General features: G+C 44.6%; 1 protein-coding gene across 2 annotated transcripts in view; it reads right to left on the bottom strand.

Annotated features, from left to right (window-relative positions):
• Positions 1 to 945: 945 nt before the first annotated feature.
• SLC25A48 (solute carrier family 25 member 48) overlaps positions 946 to 19,920 on the bottom strand; it is a 317,472-nt gene continuing 298,497 nt past the window's right edge. The window contains exon 9 of one of the 2 annotated variants that reach the window (XM_069652593.1): positions 946 to 1,546. The gene's annotated coding sequence lies outside the window, so the exon portion shown is untranslated. The remainder of the gene's footprint in view (positions 1,547 to 19,920) is intronic. The other variant, XM_069652597.1, reaches the window with a different exon arrangement.

Here is a 19,920-nt window from a genome sequence, read left to right as displayed (position 1 = left end):
ATTTTTTTTCTTGTTTTTTTTTCTAACTTTACTCCTAAAATCTTCACATAACCTTCTCCAAAGCAACCCTTACATTCCAAAACAGAAAGGCATTTCCCGTAAAAGATAAAGAAATGCCATCTTCTTTAAAATTAACAGCATTACTGGCATCAATATTCTCATTATTACAAAAGAACATACCAGCTCTAAGCATGAAGGCACACGTGCCTCGGTTGATGACACACCTAGCAATGTTTTGCTGAGGACAAAAAACTGAACTATTGTCCCATATTGCCCTAGGTAGTAATCCAGAAAAAATTACTTTTGCATTTGGAAGGATCTTCATTACGGCTTGAACCAAGTGTTACAAATCAGCCAACAAAGTAGGGGCACTGACGTTGCCCAAATGGAAAGCACCATAGTGCAAAACTACCACATGCGGCCTGTTCATCGTGGCCATATCCTCACAAACTTGTACAATTCCCTGTACATTGCAATCAGGCACAGTGCTCCACACCACCTCCACTCCTCTCACATCAAAGTTCTTTGCAACATGCCTGCATTGAGCGTACTGTTGTAAACCATACACAAACATATCTCCAAGCACCAACACCCTGACTTTCTCTACTTCTGCCATCTTCACCACACACAGTCTCTTTCAACACAAATCCACAACCTCGACATCTGATTGGCTGATCCGTACAGTCTTCTTTCCATGTTGGATTTCCTGGAAAAACCCAAATGTAGCACGCCCTGTCCACGAACAGCCGCGGTGTCCGCGGACGGCGTCCACTTTACTGTCTGTGCCATTCCCTCATTGCATACAGCTAAGCAATCACACAATACGAATAACTTCCTGAGAACACCCCCATTTTGTGAATTTTCGAACATTTCAGGACAATTATCATTTAATTATTCAACATATTAACATTACAAATATTATACTTTCATCTTGTACTCTGCACAAAATGCTATGTTTCTCCATTAGTAGCTCAGTATACTAGATAGAATCCTATAATACAATGCTATTTATATCAATGCATCGTTCAAAGCACTAAAAACGGTATGATATTTATTGCAATATCCTTGACACTTTTTTCGCAACATTATAATAAAAATCCCTAGTACACAAATTCCATGAAAAGTACATACACATGTGATGTCATCAGTGATTTCATCAATGACATTTGCGATGTCATCTTTGATGTCCTGGGTGTTAGTCTTAGCAGTGCACGGTGGTGGCGCGAGTTATTTTTCATAGCTTACCATAACTTCCGATTTTCAGGGTTCTTTCGGCTGTACTTAGAACCATAACGTCCCTTAAACAAACTTTTTTTAATATCACGCAAACAATATACAAACATGGCGTGCAAAAACCAACTTCTACAAATGGCTTTACACAGAATGTTGCAAAGTAAGAATTTATGCTCGTTCACAGTGAAGGTCAGCTGCTTCCATTTTTTTCTCGGGCCCCGGAGATGCTCATGAAGCGGACCATAAGGTTGTATTGTGTTTTGACCTTGACAGACAGAGATTGTGATGAAAGACTTCTCTTGAAGGAGTGTTGCTAAAACGTAAGAGAAGATAAAGATGACATTTCTGAAACAAAACCACTTTTATATATTATATCACTATGCAAAAGATCGTTCGCACACACGGAGTCGTATTTTGGGACTACACCACTCGTAGACAATGGAAATTGCAATTGTACTGTAAGTAACCCTTTACATTTTTTTATACCAAATATAATTACAATAGCGTAGCATTAAAGACCGCTCAAGTTGAAGTTGTTCGTTGAAAGTGGCATAATGTTTTCTACCACGCACTATCACCGCCGAATTTATCCCCTGTCGTTTAGAGGGCTCTGAAAAAGGCAGACGACACAGGGTGGGTTAATAGAAATAATTTAATCGGTCTATAGGCGGTCAAGCGCTTTACTCGCTGTGCCACTTCACTGTAGCCTGTCAAGTGGCACAGCGAGTACAACGCTCGCTTTGACATCCGTGCACAGCTTGCTAACGCAAGTTTGAATCCTGGCAAGGCCAAACTCAGCCTTTCATCCTTCCGTGGTCGATAAATGAGCACCACACACCGTGGTTAAAAATAAGCACCGCTTAGATACCTCACGGTTCTTAGCGCTATATGAATGGGAAAATATTATTATTTTATTATTAACATACTCTGTTGCACTATCTTCAATAGCAAATAGTTTCACGCCCTAATAAATAAAATGATGATTTTTAATGAAGATCGGCTGGTGAGACTAATTTATGTTTTTTAAAACAAGTATGTGGCCCCATTTTGCCTATGTCACGATTTACAGACTCCTGCAGATGGGGTCTTCGACTGCCAGGTGCAGGTCCAAATATGCAACTTCATGACCCTCACCATTTTATGGGACAATCGCCAAGGACCAATATGCCCTTACGCAGAACTAGCGGCTACAAACAACATACCAACCAATAGGGTGGTCTAATGGCTCGTTGTTGGAGCAACCTTCCGATTATCAGAGCGACCATTTACTGCTTTTATCATAAACCAACAGCCTATCTACTGCAAAGGAACAACGCGTGGCTCCAAATAAACTTTTCCTGATCGACAGCAGAGACAATAGCAAATCGCTGAATATTCACTAAACATTTCATGTGAAATAAATGTACTTTACCAAATGTACAATCCTGCTGTTTACTTTTAAACCACAGTTTCACATTCCGAATTGTGGCGCACTGAGTTGTAAGCTGATCTAACACCCTCTGTACCGCAAAGGAACATTGCGTGCCTCAACATGAACTTTTGCGGATCGACAACAAAGACAAATGCAAATTGATGAATATTCTCTAAACATTTGATGTCAAATAAATGTACTTTACAAAATTTACAATCTTGCTGTTTGCTTTTAAATCACTGTTTCATATTCCGAATTGTGGCGCGCTGTGTTGTGACATAATATGTGTTGTCTTCTGGGTTCTGTGTAAAGTCACTTAGGACTGCAGAGAACTGGGCGCATTTGATGACGCACCCTGTAATGTCACGGAGAGAGGCAGGGAATATGAATGCTTTGATAATATCAGGCTTAGGGGCGGGAGATATGATTTAGTGTCGCAAAAGCAAGTCAGCCAGGTCAATAGGGCCAGTCATAGGATTATCACATAATGTCGGCGCACACCAGCCGGATTTATCGTTTCTTTAGTGGACAAAAAGTCGGGTGACGCCCATAGGAAATTGTACTATTAGCGGACAAAAGGAGTGGTCTTAAAACACTTTCACCCTGACAACGAACAATACAAACAACGTTCTCAGAACACCCCCATTTTGTGTAATCGCAACCATTTCGGGACACCGCGAGTGTTCTTAGAAACCATTCAACTAGACAGATTACAATACGGACAGCGTCCTGAGGACACCCCCAGTTTGTGTATTTACGAACAATTAAGTACACCGCGAGTGTTCATAGCTCATTTTTACCTTCCTTGCGAACATAAATGACACATACTCCGTCCTCTAAACACCCCAACATTTAGTTTATTTACAAAATGTCAGAACAGCCGTGTTCTCTGCGGACAAATCGGACGCAACAAAAACGTCTAGCACATAAAAAAACAAAACATTGAACCTATCTCATACTCCCCCACCCTCCCCAAACACTCTTACACACCAACACACGGCACTAAATACAATTTTTTATCCACGTTTCACCGCGCTGTACGCGGTCGACGGCGAATACAAGATGGCAGGCGCCAAAGAAAATCTGACGCACTCCACGCCCCTCGCTGTCCAATCAGCGAACACGTCGCATGTCCGCGGACATGACGCAAGCCGCTGGGCCAATCGGGGTGCTGTCAGCGGAGCGAACAGGGAAGTCCGTCCGCGAAGCAAACACAGATATCACTAATTTTTTTGCCTTACATTTTGGTCATTTTTAAAAAAACTACTGGACGGATTTACACCAAATTTGCAAAAGCACGCTTTCGGGACCAGGCCACCGATCCTGCCACAAATTTGGTGTAAATCCGTCCAGCGGTTCGGGCTGTAGCCGTGCGCAAAGTTTTTTTCCTATTCAGTCTATGAGAAAAAAAAAAGTTTTGGGACCCCCCCTATAACTTTTCTCCCCCTGGACGAATCCTCACCAAACTTTGTAAAACAATTCAGAGTGGGCCATATACTTTTTTTGCAAAGTTTGGTGAGGATTCGTCCAGGGGGAGCGAAGTTATAAGCCACCCAAAAAGTGCTCTTCCTAGGGAAACACCAACTTAACCATAACTACATGGCCGCTATCGCAGTGGCTGCGAACTCTCAAGTGGTTAATAACCACTGAACAAACTAAATTTCAAGGAACCTGGGATTGGTAACCCTAGGTCTCCTGGGGGCAACCAGACGTGGTCTCCCTCTCACTGTGCTTAGAGAGGCATCAGCTTCACCTCACTGATGATCCCCAACAAGGGTGAAACACGTGTATGGGGTTGCTGGTGGTACTCTCGTTCAGGTTGGAATTGCCATTGCATTTCGGTGCTGGACTGCCCCTGGGCAGGACAAAGACTGATATGCAAATGGATATTTCCCATCTGTGAAAGGCACAGTGAATAAAAGCAGTGGCTGCAAACTCTCAAGTGGTTAATAACCACTGAACAGGTTATCAGGCCTTGTTCTGTCGAGAGAGGGGCGCCCGCTACCTTTGCAAACTAAATTTCAAGGAACCTGGGATTGGTAACCCTAGGTCTCCTGGGGGCAACCAGATGTGGTCTCCCTCTCACTGTGCTTAGAGAGGCATCAGCTTCACCTCACTGATGATCCCCAACAAGGGTGAAACACGTGTATGGGGTTGCTGGTGGTACTCTCGTTCAGGTTGGAATTGCCATTGCATTTCGGTGCTGGACTGCCCCTGGGCAGGACAAAGACTGATATGCAAATGGATATTTCCCATCTGTGAAAGGCACAGTGAATAAAAGCAGTGGCTGCAAACTCTCAAGTGGTTAATAACCACTGAACAGGTTATCAGGCCTTGTTCTGTCGAGAGAGGGGCGCCCGCTACCTTTGCAAACTAAATTTCAAGGAACCTGGGATTGGTAACCCTAGGTCTCCTGGGGGCAACCAGACGTGGTCTCCCTCTCACTGTGCTTAGAGAGGCATCAGCTTCACCTCACTGATGATCCCCAACAAGGGTGAAACACGTGTATGGGGTTGCTGGTGGTACTCTCGTTCAGGTTGGAATTGCCATTGCATTTCGGTGCTGGACTGCCCCTGGGCAGGACAAAGACTGATATGCAAATGGATATTTCCCATCTGTGAAAGGCACAGTGAGTAAAAGCAGTGGCTGCGAACTCTCAAGTGGTTAATAACCACTGAACAGGTTATCAGGCCTTGTTCTGTCGAGAGAGGGGCGCCCGCTACCTTTGCAAACAATATATATATATATATATATATATATATATATCATAGGGCGCCAGTCGCCACCCTATAGTCCTATGGTTAAGGCGAGTTAGACTCACATAGGAACCGCTCAAAATTCTATCATTAATAACTTTTGATTCGAGTAACAGATTTGACCGAAATTGCGAAAGTGATTAAGGACTTGTGGGACACCCAGACTGCAAAGTGTAGTAAAGATTCATTAAATAATAGAAAAGTTATTAAGAAGACTAAACATTTTTTTTTTACAAAAGTGCAGCCTACTTCCCATTCATTTTCCCATAAACAAACATGGTCAATATTTGTTAAAATGCACAACCCAAACCGCTGGATGCAATTGGATCAGGACCAAAACAAGTAGGGCGTGAAGTGTTGACTTGTGATCCATGTATGGTTTGGGGTTATTTCATGAAGTCGTTTTTTAAATATTTACAGAGAAGGGGGTGACCCCTTCTTAAATATCGATAGCCATATCTCAGGAATTTACCCAAAACCGGGTGTTTTTAGAAATAAAACAGCCACCATCTTGTTTTTCTCTCGATGTGAGAGATAACCGTGGCTATAGCCAATGATATGGGAAAATGAAACGCAAGAAAAAAGCTATTTGCAGGTCAAAAAACATACACATGCCATCAGGCTAGAGGCGTGGGGTTGACTAGAGGGCACCAAGTGAAATGTGGGAGTTGGAGGGGGTCTAGTGCCTGAGTTTGCAACACAAAGGGCCTCATTACGACCCTGGCGGAAATCGTGGTGCAATATGCACCATGGAGCACGGCGGAAAGCTGCCGATACCGCCATGGGGGTTGGCGGATTTACCGCCCCATTCCGACCTTGGCGGGGCGGTAAATCCCCATTCCCCATTTTACCCTTCCCCATTCCCATTTTTGCCCCATAGGGCATAATGGGAATGGGGAAGGCGTTAATTACGCCACCGTAAAATACGGTGGCGTAATTAACAACAAGGTCCCGTAGCGCCATGGATTTCTCCGCCCGGAAAAACCAGGCGGAAAACGCTGCATGGCGCTACGGGAACTCGTAGTAGGGCGGAAGGGTCCGCCGCGAATACCGCTGGCGTAAACCCACTCCGCCAGGGTCGTAATGAGGCCCAAAGTGTTCTGTAGCCTCGAACAGCTGACATCTCAAAGCCAACTGTGTCACAGAAACATAGAAGCATTGTCTGTTGTGGGTGGTCAAGGAGAGGGCAGAGGAGGTCATCTGGGGAGCTGTCACAAATGAGGGGGGTACTTGATGAGGGGAAGGAAAGAATTTATTTTTTGGGCTGTTTTTCCGATATTCGTGGCTATTATAGACTACGGATAGCTGAGGGTACATGTAGTTCAGTACCTGCGGTTACATTTTATTTTGTTTAGAGATATCTTTACAGCTACAGGGACTTTGAGGGTGAAAAGTCACTGGCCATCCAGGTCTCCCATCCATGTAATAACCATGACAGACTCTGCTTAGCTTTAGAGCGAGGAAGGGGGCAGCCTCCTTAGGCCATGTTGCCCAACAAATAAACCATACTTAAAAGACCACTTAGACAAATGGGCCAGCTCTTTCATTGCTTTGAAGCTAAGCAGGGTCAGTCCCGCTTTGAAGCTACGCAGGGTCAGTCCCAGTTACTGCATGGAAAGCCGACCAAATGGGCATCCAAATTATTATTATTTTTTAAACCGTGCTGTCAGTCCTTGAAAGTTTTGCACTTAGAGACAATTTTTTGCCTTTTGCTGTCACACTCTACCCCCGGTCTTACCTGTTTGTCCTTTGTCGCTTTCTTCTTTGAAGGTTTATCTGTCTTCCGGGATGTCCGGGACTTGTACAGGTAAGGCAGGTGGTCCTCCGTATCCAGCATGGAACGAGAGCAGACTCAGAGGAAGACAAGAGTTCAGGATTCCAGGAAGGTAAGAGCAGTCAATGTCCGGGTATAAGTGCAGAACCAGGCAAAGGAAGCACTACTCGCAAGTATTGAGATGGAGTTGCGAGCGCGGAAGCATGGAAGGGGGGCCCAGGAAGGAATGCGTGGACGGCCTCAGAGAAGGCAACAGGCCGCTTCAATAATCCAGGAATGAAGAAAAGGGAATATGGATGGTATCGGACAACAATACAAGGAAAGGAAGGGAACGATGAACACACTAGCTGCGAACTCGAAAAAAGGAGCGTTTAGACGCACAGTGCCTTGGGGGCGTGCCCGTTTTCTAGGAAGCCAGCATAAACGCTAGACCGCAGCGTGGCTGATCTGCTGGCCATGTTGAGAGGAGAACGGCTCCAGCGGTACGGTGCACCATGGACCAGGAAGTCCAAAAGGGCTGTAAATGGTGAGTCATGACATTTGCTGAATTGCATTCCGGTATTTGTAGTCTCCCAGTCAATAATACAAAAAAAAAAAGAGTTTTTACAGCAACAGTGGGGTTCCCATCCTGGCCGTAACTGGGATGAACACTGCTTAGTTTAAATGCGAGGAAGAGATCAGCCCGTTATGGCCATGTTCCATAATAAATGAGCCTACCTTACAAGAGCACTTAAACAAACATAGCCTAAGTGGGCAGGATTCTTTGTTGCTTTGAATCTAAGCAGGGCCGGATCTGGTTACTGCATGAATGGGAGACAGTCGTCAGTCTTATGCCGTGTGTTTTCTTCATTTTAAATATCTCATAACACAATAAGAAAACACATGGTATATGCTTTTTTTAAAAACTGTACAACTGTCAGTCCTTGAAAGTATTGCACTCAGAGTCAATTGTTTCACCTTTTGCTGAATTGCATTCTGTTATTTGTAGTCTGCCAGTCAAGTGTCCGGGGAATAATAGCACAATTGTACACATTTTGTCTAAATAGTTCAATAAGGATTTATATACCTGAGTGACATTATGGAATATGTAATTTTCAAGTTATCTTTAGAAAGCAGATTATTTTTGAAAGCCAGACATGGGGTGAGGAGGGGAAATGATGATAGGGCAAGTAAGTATATATTTGCCCATGATGTGACAAGAGAGTTTGTAATCCTGGACACTGGTGCAGTTATTCTCCCCTTGATTGTGACTGCTTTTCAGGGCACAAGTAAAGGACACGTGTGGGTGAAGAGCATTACTTTTTTTTTTCCGGGGACAGACGCAACACATGTTTTTTTTTATGTTGGCAAGCTGCTTAAGTATTTGGCTTCCATGATTTTACTCAGGTTGTCATATTCTCAGTGCAGACACTTACCCACAAGACCACAAGCACTTGCTTCATATTGGTGTTAGAATATAATAATAATATGCATCTTTTTTAGCCCTAAGCTAATCCCTTTTTCACGATCAAAATCCTGTTCTTTGAGTAATATTCAAAATGGAGTCGCATTTGTCAGTCATTGAGTAGAAACAAAATAGAAATGTGTTCATAGCTTCATCTGTCAGTCATTACAAGAAAAGGCTGGGTCCGTGGAGAGGGAATGTATTAGTCGTCTGGCCTTCACCGATAAATGTAGATTAAATAACATTTAAGGAAAGGTTAAAGGCTATTCTGTGAAGTAGGTTAGGCTGTTCCAATGTGGCCTTATTCTCTTCTCTAAATGCTATGTTAATGCTGACTTCACCAAGTAGAGGTTAGTTACACATTATAGGGTCTCATTACGAGGTGGGCGGAATGGGTTTAACAGCACCGGTAATGGTGCCGGTGCCAGTAAACCCATTCCGCCCTATTACGAGGTTCCCTTGCGGGACCCGTTCAGAACGTCTGGTCAGACCAGACATCCTTTGCAGATCCCGCAAGGGGACAAAGGAGCTAATAATGGGCCCGTTATTAACAGGCCCGTTATTAGCTCCCTCCCCTTTTCCCCTTCAGCCCTATGGGGTCTCAAATGGGAATGGGGAGAGGTTTTTTGAATGAGGAATTACTGGGTCTTCCAAGGTTGGAATGACCCGGTAATTCCTCATTCAAGGAACCCGGCCCCGAGTTTGGAGGCAGCCATGGCGCTAATAGCACCATGGCGCCTTCCAAACTTGTAATAAGGCCCATAGTATTCAGCCCTTCCACTTTGTAAAACACACAAAAAGTATATTTTTAAGGTTGTGCAAATAGGTTGACCATTGTTGAAACAGAGGACACGTGGATTCTGTATTTAAGGCCTAAAACATAAGTCATCAGCCGTGAACTGGCAGAAAGACCTTGGGGGTCATTACGAGTGAGGCGGTAAGGGGTTAATGGCGCCGGTAAAGGTGCTGGAGCATCAACCCCTTACCACTCAATTACTTGTCTGCTCAAGGGATCCCGCTAAGGATGCCTGGTTTTACCAGGCGCCCTTAGCGGGTCCCGTGAGCAGACCAGGGTGCTAACAACGGCCCGTTATTAACAGGCCCGTTGCTAGCACCCTCCCTATTCCCATTGAGCCCTATGTGTGCTCAAATGGGAATGGGGATGGGTTCCTTGAATGAGGAATTACCGGGCCCTCCAAGGTCGGAATGGCCCAGTAATTCCTCATTCAAGGAACCCGGACCCGGTACCCAGTAAGGGGGTAGCCATACCGCTAATAGCGGCATGGTTACCTCCTAGCTTGTAATGACCCCCTTTGTCATTAAAGCCATAAGTAAAGTGGAAACTCACAATATAACAATAACATCTGTTGAATATGCAATTTGTTCTGCCTTTTGGGGATTTGGGCATTATTATGTATGTAGTCTGAACATATTTGTGCTGTTATGTCTTGCAAATGAATAACAATTCATCTATGCTGGTGCAGGAATAATTTTTTGTATAAAAGGAGCAGTTGTGTACTATTCAGGAACTTCACTTCTCCACTCTCCATGAAATACTGGTTGTGGATGAACCTGAAGTCCGCTCGAGTGTATGATATGTGTAAAATAAATCTTACCTTGTAATTTTGAAAATCTGTCTCAGATACTCTACTTTGTTTAAATTATAGTGCTTAGAAGTCTCAAAATGGCACCCATCATGGGGCCCCACCTAGGAAGGGGGCACTTTGACTAGACATGATGGAGAGGAATCTGCCAAATGTACTGCTTGGTTTCGGGGGTCCCTGCCATCTTATTTACTTGCAGCTGATACTAGCCTCCATCGGCAGATTTCTCTCCATAAATGCCCTCTCCCAGCTAGGACCTCTACAAATTGCACATGATATTTCGAACTGAGACAGAACTTAGTTAGTAGGTAGAGCTGTTTGGCAGGTAAGACTTGGTTGCTGGGGTTAAACCGAAGAGAGTTGCAAATACCTTCTTTTGCAGGGGAAATCAGAATGTTTTATGCCTGGTCCCAGTAAACTTCATAAACGTTGGTCCGGACTTTGTTGCGTTTGCTCTGCACCCACAGAAGGTACTACCGCACACGAGATGTATGTCAAATACAGGTTAAGGGTGATGGTATTTAACAGTTCATGGCACAAACAGACTAAAGATACACCTAACTTACGATGGCCAGAAAATGGCTCTTTTGATGTATCCATAATTCAGCATTTAGAATCTGTATTAATAAGGAATAAGGCTAGACCCTATGCCTTTGATGTTATCTGCAATAGGCGCATAGAAGACAAGCAGAACATCAAACACAAACAGAAATTTGATCAACGACACATGTCACAGGCTGATAAAGCTTTGGTTCATGATCAACAAAAATATCAGCATCAGCATTTAGAATTTGTATTATTAGGGAATAAGGCTAGACCCTATGCCTTTGATGTTATCTGCAATAGGCGCATAGAAGACAAGCAGAACATCAAACACAAACAGAAATTTGCTCGAAGACACATGTCACAGGCTGATAAAGCTTTGGTTCATGATCAACAAAAATATCAGAAAAATAATAGAGTGATAGACAGAGATTGTCAGTTACATGTAACAGGAACTTACCCCATTATACCTACTACTACCCAAACCCTGTAATAGAACAGATCCTTTATAACCCTCGTCAACATCTCCTTCCCTCTGCGCCTCCTCCTCCATATGGTCAACCAAAGAGCCCATTAGTAGTGGGACTCCCAGGCCCTAAGCTTCCTCCCACGTTCCATGATCCCTAAAATGTGCCCCCCAAAATAGAAGAAGATGATGTATCAGATGCCAACCTGTCGGGGGGGGATTCTGCCGGGGTCGGCCGGGCCGTCCGCAGACCTCCGGGCAGGGAGGCCCCAACTCCTCCCGTGTATATCTCGGATCGAGACAGAGTATGAGGCACACACAAGGAGCAAGGCAACTTCTGCCGTTTATTATGCAAACGGCAGGGATGGGTCAAGGAGCGTACGCGTTCGTCCTGACACACACACAATAGTGGGGCTCGCAGGCCCTTTTTACTACATTATGACGCGCTACTTGCGTCATTCCAAAAAGTTACCAAAAGAACCTATCGCCACTCTTGATTGGTTGCTCGAGTGGTGGGGTTAGTATAGTACGCATATAGAGAATGATATTAGTGGTTAAGATGTAGTCAGGTGGTATATCTGGGTTGTCCCTACAATTAGATACATAAGAATTGTTACATGAAGACCCCTGAGGATTGGCTAACGTTACTGACGTCTGAGATAAGAACCTCATGTTCTGATTGGTGCATCCGTGAGCTCCCCAGCCTGGGACCACCGTTGTTCCCAGCACACGGTGCACCTGTGGTTGCAACAGTGTTTCAATATGGGTACGTGCAGGCAATGTGAGGATTTATTCATAGGTGGGAGACTGACCGTTCCCACTGTAGCAGGTGTCCATTGAGCCTTTCAAGTGTGTCGGCCTGCGTCTCGTAGCGAGGTACCCAGACGCCTTTTCTCTCCTGGGTTTTGGCATCTCGTCAGGTTCGGCTTGGTCACGTGGGGAGGGACCGTGTTTGAGGCATAATTCTGCACAATTAATATTGTTTTTCCACTGTATGTCTGGTTTAATTTGCAGATATGATTTTAACATTGGTACGTGGAGTGCGAGGTTGCAACATCGTGCCTTTGAAGATTTGTTTCTTGACTGTGGGTTTGCAACATTACGACCTTGGCTGGTTGCTCCACTGGGTTCTTTCTGCAGGCTCAGCAACCTGACTTTTGCTTTGTTAATGTCCACGGGAACTCTTGCTTGAGGCCTACTTGGGCCTGGTGCACGAGTAATCCATTTAGTGCATGGATGCTTTAGGTTATAGTGGCATACAGTTTCATGGCCAGTATCGTGTTTCCATTATATCTCTCATGATGGTAACGGGTTTCAAGAGAAGCGTGAGCAAGCGTTATAAATGAGCTCATGGTGCGTCTTGCGTTTCTGCATTCTGAAAGCCTATGTAAAAATAATAAAGATGCACGTCCGTGAATAAGCCTGTCGCCTACGTCAGAGCACTGAGTATGTTCTTCGTGTAGATTGGTGTGGAAATGTTCAGCGTGTATAATAGTTCAGCGGTGCTTCCCGTTATCTAGGTTGTCATGGCATCTCTAACGATGTGTAGATTTCAGTCTAGTTGGTCCGTGCCGCAGGTGTCGGCATGGCCAGTGCGGGCTGTTGGGCAGGCAGATGGACACATCCGTATGTTTCTGTACCAGGGTATTTGGTCATCTGGTAAATGGGCAAACTCTTCTCGTGGCGGGTGTCTGGGCCGCGACCCTCTAGGCCAAGCGCGAGAGGTGAAGGACGGGAGTCTGGTTTTCCATTCTCCCACTTCAGTCCCCCCTCTGGTCGACTTGTCGACCACAAACATATCCTTCTCGTTATCTCCTCTTACTCTCCATATCTTGGTTATCCCTCCGAGATGTCCATAATGGTTTACGTGATCTTCAAATGACCAATACATGTATTCGCATGTTCCTCCAGGAGTACAGTACACCCATCTTCCTATGTAGCTCCTAGGGTTCCTTGGGTTCTCGATCTTCACTGATGGTGGGTCTAGATGATTGGCGATGATTTGGGTGCGCAACTTCTCCCTTTCGTGTATTATCACACCTGTGTGCTGGCCGTCATCCGCTGGCATCAAGGGGTGCATTCCCACCATTTCCAGCAACTCATCAGTTGAGCGCGCCTTCCGGGCTTTCCAAAATCTAATTATTATCAGTGCAGCTCCAGCCAAAATAGCACATCCCACTATTATTTTCAGTCCATCTGACAGCCAAGATGGCATCCATGACCATAATAGTGAAAACCAGCTTTTATCCTTGTTTACGCCGTTACTTTCGTCCATCATTTTGGAGTGCATCTGGGCCAATTGTGAAACTGCTTCTGTTAGTGTACCATTGTCGGCATCGTTGGCAGGTATGAACGTGCAGCATGATTGTCCTATCTTTGCACAAACTCCTCCTTCCATTGCTGTGAGAAGGTCCAATACATATCTGTTCTGTAGTGCTACCATCCTTACAGCTCGCAGCTCCTCTTTAATTGCGTTAAACCCATTTACTGTCGAATTTATGGTCATCATTAGTTCCCATCTGGTTATTTGCAGCCATTTTGCGTTTGCGTATGCCTGCAGTCCCGGATGTATTATTGAGGAGAAGAACATTGCTGCTCTGCTGAATAGTCTGTGTTCTGGCGGTATTGATGTTAGTTCCGTTTCCGACCTTCCCCACAGATAATTTCCTGTTAATGGCTCTCCTTGTCTTTTTCTCCTGTTTAGGACAGTATCATTGCTGTTGGTCCTGTTTTCTTGCTCCTTCTGGAGTGGTGCAGATCTCTTTCTTCTCCTGTCTCCTTCATCCATTTTCGGAAATTTCGCCACATCGACATGCTTCTTAGGTACCACTAGTGATGGTACATTGACGTGTACCATTGTGCACACACCACTCCACAGGGGAGGCAGTGTATGATATGCCTTTTCTCCACAGGCCCAATAATGGTCCATTATTACTGCTGTTCCCGCTCCCCCCTCAGGTAACTCCATCACACTTGCACAATTGGTGTTATATCCCACGTCCACCTCTCCTTTATGCTGGTAACATACTTTGGGCGCAGTCAATGGTAATATAGTTATCGGGTCTTCATCTTCTTCTACCCACGTGAGCATTGGTACATACTTGATCCATGTCGTCCAACATCGATGATTGTGTGTCTCGATGGTTGAGATAGTTTCTTTTGTTACCATGTTGCTGCCAACCACTCCTATCTCCCAGCTGGTACCCAGGAACACCTTTCCTGTTATCGTCAGTAATGGCCTCTCCCAGCATCCTTGTTTACCCGGAACTTCCGTGGCGTACCAATCACATGGTAGATACTGCAGTGTTACCTTCTTTGTTTCTCCTTTTTCAGGGCCACTTGTTATGTATCTGAATGCTTCAGCATGTAAACTGGTCTTGTGATAACTCAGATAGGTCTTGAGGAAGTTGTTTTCATATGGGTATGAGTCTCGTGTTTTCCATGTCATGTGCACTACTGTTCCTTGGAATCTTCCTTTCGTTTGGAACAGGGCCAAATATATTATGCACTGTGCTGTTTTTTCATCTATTTCTGTGGCAACAAATGTTCGTGAAGCGCTCATGGCGTATGGTATTAATGAGCAAACGTAACAGCTATCCTCAGTTGTCTGCTTACCAATGCGGGTCATGTGCTGGTACCATATGTTGTTTGTGACGTGTGCTGAATCTTGTACATAATTATCAATACCTTTATTGTCTGAGTATGTGCTGCGTTTAACTTTATTTCGCTTTTGTTCATTGTTACTGTTACCACCTGACGTAACACCTGTTGCAGCAGGGAGGTGGGGTACATTAGGTTTGGGTGCAGCAAAAAAACTCATAGCATAGCTGTACTGCCATACAGAGGCAGCCAAAACTCCGGTGATCATAAAAATCCCTATTATTTTTATTACATATGCTAACCTCACCGACATTTTTGCTCTTACCTTGCTGCAGTCCTGGCAGCGTATTCTTGCGACGTTAAAGTTGCCCGCCTAAAAATTCTCAAAAAGTGCTTGTTATTAAATGTTAGTTTTGTTTCATTAAGCTCTCCCTATCAAATAGTCATTCAGTGCCCAGGTGAAGAGTTGCTCCCACGCTACTCTAAGTGATCGGTCTCTCAAGACCGGCAAGTATGGGCGGAGGTGGGGCATGTAATTTTCTATGGCCAGGAGGAAGGCCGTGTAGTATACACGTACCCTTTTCTTTTTTAAGTATGTTGGCCTTTTTATTTCGTATACAAATTGGTGTGACAATTCTTCTGGGTAACTATCGTCTGGCAGCACCATCTACGCCTGCACACTGAATTTGTTAGATAACTTTTCTTAACAATACAATATTACGCAGCTCCTGTATGTGCGAGAGAAAAAGAGAACATTCACGTGTTTACATGTGTATTGGTGCAAGCGAAGTCCTTAGTTTTTATTACAATTGTATTTAGTAGTCAATGGGGGGGGGGGTTTGCTCAGATGGCGGGAGCAGTTTTACTCTTTGAACGTGTGACCATGGGGTGGGCAGTGTGGGGATCACCCCCTTCTTCGTCCGTTATTCTCTCCGAGGGAACAATTGGGTCGTTGTCTGTGGTTGTGTTTTCTTCCGCTGCCGGGGATGTTGTTGGCGTTTTTCCAATGGACCTGTCGTTGGCGCTGGGGCGGGTCTGCAGTTTGTAGATTTTTACATCATGCAGGTGGTTCCACGCACGCTTATCCTTTAGTTTTACTGCTCTTGTTGATACGTCCTCTACTAAATGGGGGCCAGTGAACCTCTGCTGGTTCCACTTTCTATTAAAATTTCGAAGTAGTACGTGGTCACCTTTGGCAAGTTGGCACAAGTTCTCCTTTCCCAATTCTGTATTTTCGTCTATTTCTTGGTTGCTGGTGGACCCGCCCCGTGTGCGCTCGAGCTGTTGAGACACAAACACAACGCTAGTAATCAAAGAAGACACATATTGATACATTTCATCACCTAACACATTCGCAGAACTTTCTTGGTCGGTGAATGCCCTTGACGTTGGTGTTAGGGGAAGGCGCATTTGGCGTCCAGTAACCACCTCGTGTGGGGTGAGGTGGTGGTCGGACCCTGGCCTGTTTCTAAGTTCGAACAGTGCTAACGGAAGGCAATACAACCAACTTTTCTTTGTTGTTTGCTGTATTTTAGCAATTGCCTCCTTCAGTAGGCCATTCAGGCGTTCACATACACCATTAGCCTGTGGGTGGTACGCACATGCAAATTTGTGTTTAATGTTCAGTAGGGATGTGATATGCTGGAACATTTCATTTGCGAAATGGGGTCCGTTGTCTGATCTTAACACCTCGCACACTCCCCACCTGGGGAATACCTCCCTTACTATAAATTTGGCTGCTCTAAACGCATCAGGGTGTGAACAGGGCCCTGCTTCGATCCACCTAGAAAATGGGCATACTACTACTATCATGTATCTATTGCCTTGACAAATGTTGATCATATCAACATAGTCAATGTGGAGGTGCCGAAAAGGTCCTTCTGGTCGGGGTATGGTACCTCTTATCACCTTTAAAGTATGACCGGCCGTGAACTGTTGACATGTAAGGCAATTGCTGATAAAATTTGACACATGGGATGTTAACTCGGGACAGAACCAATCTTCTCTAATTCGTGCTGCTATTATTTCTTTGCCTGTATGGGCAGGGTGATGTAATTGGTTCAAGGCGGTATTTAACAATGCCAATGGTATTACAACTTTCCCAGTGCCACCCTGGCGCCATAGTGCGTCGGTTGGTGACATTGTGCATCCTCTTTTCACCCATACTTCTTTTTCGGCCATTGGTGCAGCCGCTTGTAACTCCATAATCTGGGTGGCTGGGAGATGGGTGTACCCTTCTTTTATTAACATCTCCCTCGCTATTCCCCTCCCTCTCCCTCTCTGTGAGTCTGTGGGGTTCCATATCTCACCAAAATATGCAGCATATTTTGCATGTGCGTCTGCTGCTGCATTTCCTTTTGATATATAGTCTTCTCCATTGGTGTGTGCGGTGCATTTTACTAGGGCTAGTTCTTGGGGATCGTTTATTACTTCAATTAGTTCAGCCAACAAGAGGGCATGTTGTACTGGAGTGCCGTCAGCTCTCCTAAACCCTCTTCTTCTCCACTTTGATAGCCCTGAGTGGACAGTGGATGTAACATATGCACTGTCGGAATATATAGTAACTTTTTTATCAAAACTTTCCTTTAGTGCCAATATGAGTGCAACCAGTTCCGCCGCTTGAGCAGAGTAATGCTGTGGTAATTGTACACACTTAATAGCCACACACACTGGCGCTTCCATCATTTGTACTACTGCTGCCCCAGTCCTCCTTATCCCGTCTCCTTGATCAATAGTTGATGACCCATCAATAAACAAAAGCTCACCTCCCTCTAGTGCGTTTTCTTCAACTTTCCTAGTACATGAGTACATCTCAGTTACTTGGGTGCAGTCGTGGGCGTAATCTCCCTCTTCAATTACTTCTGCTAGGAACCTTGCAGGGTTAACCGTGCTACATCTAACAATTGCCAGTTCAGCTTTGGACAAAATAATCTCATAACCTGTTGCCCTCTGTGTCGTCAGTGTGGACTTAGGTTTATTCAATATCGCAAATAGTGCATGTTCTACAAATAGTGTAGTTGGACACCCCATAGTTATTGATGATGCTTTTTCTACTGCAAATGCAGCTGCAGCAAGACCTTGTTCGCAAGAGAATTGTCCTAACATTATTGGATCTAAGTGACCGCTGTAAAATGCTACTGGTTTATAGCCCATGCTAGTCTTTTGGGCCAATACTGCTTTCATTACTGCTGAGTCGCAATGTGAAAATATAAAAAATCGTCGCTCATAGTCTGGGGATGCTAGTACTGGAGCAGTTGATATTGCTTCTTTTAATTCATCAAATGCCTCCTTCATTTCCATAGTCCATCCCAACTTTTTCTCCCCTTTATTTGCTTCCTTCAAACCCTCAAGCAGGGGTCCTATGTAAGAGCTGTAATCAAATACCCATGCTCTACAGTAGTTGCACAGTCCCAGAAATTGCTGCAGTTCTCTTACAGTCTGTGGCACGGGAGTGCCTGATATTGCCTGTGCTCTTTGTGGTGCAATCCTTCTTCCATGTTGTGATATCAGTTGGCCAATGTAAAGTACCTGTTCCTGACAGTATTGTATCTTTTCCATGTCTACCTTGTACCCCTTTTCAGCCAATATCGTCAACATTTTTAATGAGTCCTCTCTACATTTATCTTCATTTGTACTGCAAATTATTATGTCATCCACATACTGTAACACTGTGCTTTCCAACTCAACGTTACCCAAATCCATCTGTATTACCCTATTGAAAATTGAAGGTGATTCACAATATCCCTGTGGTAATCTGGTATGTTTCCACTTCCTATTTCGGTAAGTGAAGCTTGTCAAGTCTTGTGAGTCTGGGTGTAATGGTATTGAGAAAAAAGCATTTTTAAGGTCAATCACTGTAAACCGTGATGCTTCTGCTGGAATGCCACACAAAATTGTGGCCGGGTTTGCTGTTACTGGATACTCTGCTTCTACTATGTTGTTCAACGGTCTGAGGTCCTGTATGAACCGCCAAGACCCTCCTTTAGCCTTGCGCACCGGGTACACAGCTGTGTTGCATGGGGATTCTGAGGGGACCAATATGCCATTGTTTATAAGGGCTGTTATGGTTTCGTATATGCCCTCATCTGCCTCTCTTGACAATGGGTATTGTTTCACTCTTGGTAGTATGGCACCCTTTTTTAATTTTATCCTTACACCCCCTATGCTTTTAATGCATCCTACATCATAAGGGCTAATAGTCCATAATGATTTTGGCACCTTTGACATATCTTCTTTAAAAAATGGGACTGGTGTGCCAGCGGGTGCCTCAAGTGCCATTGCAATTTTCTGTGCCACTTGTTTGTGAGCCACTGTTAGCCACATTTCTACACTCATCATGAACACCATTTCATTTTCCTCCTTTTCTTCTGAAAACAACTCTTCATCTGACACCTGGGTCAGCCTACATCCTTCTGCTAGTGCTATCACCGCCCTCCATGCTCTCCCTTCTTTATCTTGGGCGTGCACAGCAACATAATCAGCTGTTGCAATAATGCTCTCAATGTCCACTGCAAGGACCTTCCCTTCCAGTTCATTAGCTGGTGTTTCTGGTCGGAATAGATAGGCTGCTGGTCTCCTCCATATTTTCCCTCTTATCCCTGGCATCCATGCAAATGCCATGTCTGTTCCGTACTGGAATAGCTCGCCGTCTACCGGCTCCGCCCTGATCGCTATCTGTCCACAGTATGCTTGCAAAATCTGTCGTGCTGCAAGCATGTTAATCCCTGGAGTAGAGCAAATTATGCCATCCTCTGTAAAGGAGATCGTCATATTTAATCTGTTCATTATGTCCCTCCCCAGTATGTTTACTGGTGAGGCACTATAATACAAAAGTGGTACTGACAGATCGTAATCTCCAATAGATAGCGGAACGTTATCAGTAAATGGAACCAACCCTTTAGCCCCAGAAAACCCTTGTGTGTTCATGGCTTCGCCTGACATCTTAAACTTACCTTCCCTTATGCAAGACCGGGTTGCCCCGGTGTCAACAAGGAATGATAATTTTTTGTCACCTATCGTTACCTCTATGCGTGGCTCCTCCGCACTATTAGGTGTTACTGACAGGATGGGACACACCAAGGCCGTCTGT

The sequence above is a fragment of the Ambystoma mexicanum genome, chromosome 3p (genome assembly GCF_040938575.1).
Source record: "Ambystoma mexicanum isolate Mex_15411 chromosome 3p, UKY_AmexF1_1, whole genome shotgun sequence".
Taxonomy (NCBI): domain Eukaryota; kingdom Metazoa; phylum Chordata; class Amphibia; order Caudata; family Ambystomatidae; genus Ambystoma; species Ambystoma mexicanum.
Note: the sequence above shows the minus strand (reverse complement) of the source record. Positions and strands in the feature narration are given on the sequence as shown.